Consider the following 5,002-nt stretch of genomic DNA (forward strand, 5'->3'; position numbering starts at 1 on the left):
AGTGTGCACTCCAATAATTTGATAATTTTATGTGGAACAATAATAAGTTGTTTTACTGTGAATTAATCTAGGGCAATTCTCAGAGCATTAAGCAGGGCTCCCAAAAGAGCTGGGAAGGGAAAGGGCTCTGCTGGCCCGAGTTCATCCAGAAAAGGTCTCGCGGGAAACCCACGCAACAGGGCTTCTGCTGCTGTCACCTAAAAATGCGCCACAGTGCACCCCCTCCAAAAAGTTAGCAGGGGTCAGAGGCTCAGCGGTACAGACCAAAGCCACCCATGTTCTCTCTAGGGCAGCTGCCAATAGCAATTTGACTCCCTCTCCAGCTTCAGTGCCAGATAATCCGGCTGTCCTTTTAGGCATTGCCCAAACGTTGGAGTGGCTATCTGAATGTTTTCAATTAGGATCTAGCAATTTGGCCCCTTAACCTTCTGACGCTCCCCAAACAGGGAGACCCAAACAAGACAAAACTGTGTAAAGAAATTACCAAAAATTAAATTACAATAAATTCATGGATTTCTAGAAACCTAAGACAAGTCTGATTGTTTTAATATAAGTACAAACTAATCAAATATGACAGCATATCAAAATTTTCAACCACCACAAATCAATACCATATGCCAATTACCAAAAAAACGACAGTTTTGATTTTCAAAGTAATCCAATGGTCTCCCATAAAAAGGGAAATTCAGTCCCCACCTCCTCTACTCTTATGGGCATGCTAGCTAAATCACAATCCCATTTCACACAAGCTTTGTTAAAGAAGATACTGTCTGTATATTCATAACAATTCTATACACAGGTCTGATGCTGTGATCATTCACCTCAGATCAAAAAAAATTCTTGAAGCTTTACACAATTACCAACTGGCTCACACACTCATTCTCAATCTGGGGACTGAATTTCCCTTTTTATGGGAGACCACTGGATTACTTTGAAAATCAAGACTGACATTGTTGGTAATTGGCAGATGGTATTTGGTCACTGCCGCTCTTCAGCATATCATACTTATATAAACTCTCAGTCAAACTAATGGCAATTAATTTTTTTATTCTAGTTCCTGCAGGCGTGCGCAAGACAGTTCGGATTATAGTGCACAGCCTCATCTATTGTGCAGAGAAATATCCATCTCCGTCTGGCTGGGGAGATCATTGGGGTTCGACAATCAGCTTCAAATTTACTTGGAGGGCCACAGAGGTATGCACTGGTCCTCCCTACTAGATACCATCTCCACCAAAGTTTTCTGTCACAGCCCTCCAGATGTTTTAATTATCCAGCTGGGAGAAAATGACTTACCTGCTGAGAAAGGTGCAATGCTGCTATGTTCCATCATGTCAGACCTTCAGATCCTTGTGTCTTGTCTACCAAACACAAAGTTATTCTGATCAGAGCTATTGGAATGTCAATTATGGAGGGGTGCCATAACACCAGATAAAATGGATTTATCCAGAAGGAAGGGTTGTAAGGCAGTAGTTTGTCAGCTCTTTTGGGGGTCACATTATTGAACATTTGGACACGTCTTTCTGGCAAGCAACGTTATTTAGGGATATGATGGTGTACACCTCTTGGAGAGGGCATGGATACTTGGCTTTACAGCATTCATCACAGGCTGCTTTGTTGGTTACAGGTTGGGGATCCCCTTATGGGGTCTTGGAGGTGGAGCCTGTTATCTGGCTCTCACCACCAGGTGGCAAGAAGATCCACCTAGTGGCCAGCTGCCAGGTGACCCCACTGAAATTGCCACTCCATTGATTTATTGGGCAACAGGCATGTCATCCGATCCTGGATCTGTCTCTATGCCGTGCTGATGCTCATCAGTTGTGGCTAATAAAGTTGTGGCCATTTTTTTATTCCAAATGTCTGGTTGTGTTTTCCTTCTGCATGCTCTCTCCCTAATAGGCCAGGTGCCCACACACACACAAAAAAGATACCTTGCATATGTTCAAAGGCAAAGATTACTTCATATACTTCTGGACCAGGGAAGAGGTGCCATTAAAGATTTCCATTGGCAATTTCCCATATGTAGTTTCTAACTCAAGGGGACCTGGACATTTCATAGGGATGCTCAACAACATAGGTAGCAGATATTACCACCAGCAGCCTATTTCAGGAAGGCCAAATCCTGGGAAAAGTCAGAGGCACAGGCTCCGATTTCAGGGTCACTTCAGAAAATGGGAATAAGGCAATATAGAGTCTGGTCCAGATGCCTCTTAAAGTGAGGCACTTAGTGCAGGAGGCATTGGGGCACTGATTTTTATTTAGTTAGTAATTAAAACCCCACTTTTCTTATGACTCAAGTTGGCTTGAAGTAATAATTAAAACATTACAAGTTGAAACCAAAATAAAATAACAAACCCAAACTACCTCCCTCCCCTGCTAGAAGATGCCTGTTGTTCATAGCTCATCAAAAGCCCTGGCAATCAAGCAAGTGTTGCAACTTTGATGGGCCTCTCTCCCTCACCCCAACGGCTGCAATGAAGGGGATCCCACAAACTCAGCCCCTCATAGGTTCCCAGGTAGAGATCTTCCTAGCTGTTATCAACTAGTGACATTAATGAGATGAACTTTGATAATAAAGTCTTTTAATTAAAAAAGAACAAAATAGTGCTTCTGGGTTTTTGAGAGTTATATTTCATTTAGCCCTTTAATGAGCATTTTGACCCAGGTTCTAATACTAACTACCACTCTGATGAAAGCATTAGAAATTGAGTCTGCAAAAGAAAACTCCTGGCCAAAGGAGAACTGGTTTGTTTTAATGATGTTAATAGACCTTGATTTTGATTAGAACTGATATTAGCATATTATGTTGTAAAGTTTTCTTCCTGTTCTGTAAATCTGCATGCTGTCAGATACAAATACAGCATCTGGCTGGTTATTTTGACACTAGTTTGGGAACAGTAGTGAAGTATCCTCCTGGATCTGATTGATTTACTTACTGCATTTTTTTTGTTCCTCCAGCAGGACTGAGAGAGCTTCTTTTCTCATTCATCAGGTACCGAGTTAATAGGATTTTAAAAGTCTTCCTAATTACAAATATCTCTGATGCTGCTTTAATTTGATGAGTGCACAGTATCGATGTATTTCAGACCAGCTGAGACAAAAGTTTAACAAACTGTTCAGCTTCCTCAGATTTGTTCACACAAATTGTTGTACCCATATGGATTTGAAATAATTTAAGAGACAGGAACTTCAAAACCTCATTTCCACAGGATAGAGATTCAGCAGCTGACAGGGTTTTGTTGCAGAACATGGAGCATCTACAAGTCAAATTACACAATAATTTATCCCATCATAGCTGCCTAGAAACTCACTGGACTGGATCCAAAGAACTGAGAGTAGAGCTGTGCTCATGGAGCAAACCTTTCCAATGCAACTTACCCCCTGGAGTCCCTTGTGTTCCTGAGGGTGCAGCTTGAGATGCAGTATAGGAGGCTACAGCATGAGAGAGAAATTCGTGGAAACTGTGGACTCTCCCCTTGCATCAGGCCCATAGCCAGGATTTTTCATTTTGTGGGGCAATTTTTTTTCTTGTGGGGCAACCATTATGCATCCCCCCCCCCGCCACTGTCTTGAGGGGGGGGGGCTTTGTTTGGATTTTTAAACTCTAGTTCCACACTTGGGATCCCCAGGTCCCACCTGGAGTCTGGCATCCCTCTCCCCCCCCACACACACACTCTTGATGCAAAAAACAAACAAGCCCATTGTTGGGATTTTTAAACTCCAAGTAAGTAAATTTCAGCCTATTTGTGCAGGGCTTGACTTGCGGGCTTGGGAATTGGAGGGATGGAGTGGAGATGGCCAGGGCTTGCAGCACGGAGTGGAGGCGGGGCTTGCTTGCTTTGCCAGCCAGCAAGAGGCAAGGGAGAGGCAGGGAGAAGAGCAACGTGGGAATGGGGGGGGGGGGAACATAGGCTCACTGGCTGCGCCGGAATCGGCGGGGGGGGGGGGGGGGGGGGGGGGGGGGGAGCACGAGTCTTGCCATGGCCCCTGGCAGTGGCGGAGAGCACAAGAAATAAGTCAGGGGGCCTGACCAGGGTGGTGAGTTGGGAGGCCCTGGCAGAAAGTTGGGGGCTGGGCCCTGAAATGCCCCACTGTAGCTATGGGCCTGCCTTGCATATGTATGCAGTCAGTCTGGCCATGCTTCTTAGTGGGTTCCTTGGAGGTCTGGAGGTCTGCAGTCTAAACAGAGTTAACGCTCCTTCTACAACCAATGAATTTTTTCTCTACATTCTGCTACGTGGTAGATCAGGCACTACTGAACTGCGCCACTGGACTTGAACTTTCTTCTGCTGCTTCAGACCAACACGGCCACCCACCTGAATCTGTTTTAAAGCAAGTTTTTGACCACCATTCATGGGACTATGTGAGCCATTCTGCGGCCTAATAGGTGCAGCTACCCTATTCAACTTTGTTTTTGCAGCTAGGCAATGAGATTGGGTATCTGCTACCAAGAAACCTAAATAGACTGGTGGAATGTAATTTCAACAGAATGCATAAAGACATCCAAGGGAAAATAAGAGATTGGAATAACCACAAACTGTCATTAGCAGATCGTCTGCAATTAATTCAGAGTTTTTTGTTTCCTTGTTTTCTGTTTTTATTTAGAGCATTACCAATATATATATATCTGATGGAGACTTAAACAAATGGCAACGCACTCTCACAATTTTTTAATGGAATTCTACTAAATCTAGGATAGATCGGAGAAATCTGAGCAGACCGGTGACTATAGGAGGATTAGTTATTCCCTCATTATATCAGTATTATCAAGCAAAAGGGGGAAGTCCACTCAAAGAGATATTTTGAAGAGAAAATAAACTCTATGATATCGTGGCTCAGATATTATCAATTAAAAAGTATGATAGAAGGGTTAAAGGTTACAGGGACTCTCACAAGGCCCAAAACCAATTTTGAAAAAGTCATCAACAAGTCTTCGAACAGTTCAAATGGACTTCTTTCAATAATGTACAAGATTTTATTTGATATTGAAAAAGAACAAAACATG

Source organism: Gekko japonicus, unplaced genomic scaffold (assembly GCF_001447785.1).
Source record: "Gekko japonicus isolate JY-2015 unplaced genomic scaffold, Gekko_japonicus_V1.1 scaffold257, whole genome shotgun sequence".
In the NCBI taxonomy this organism is placed as follows: Eukaryota; Metazoa; Chordata; class Lepidosauria; order Squamata; family Gekkonidae; genus Gekko; species Gekko japonicus.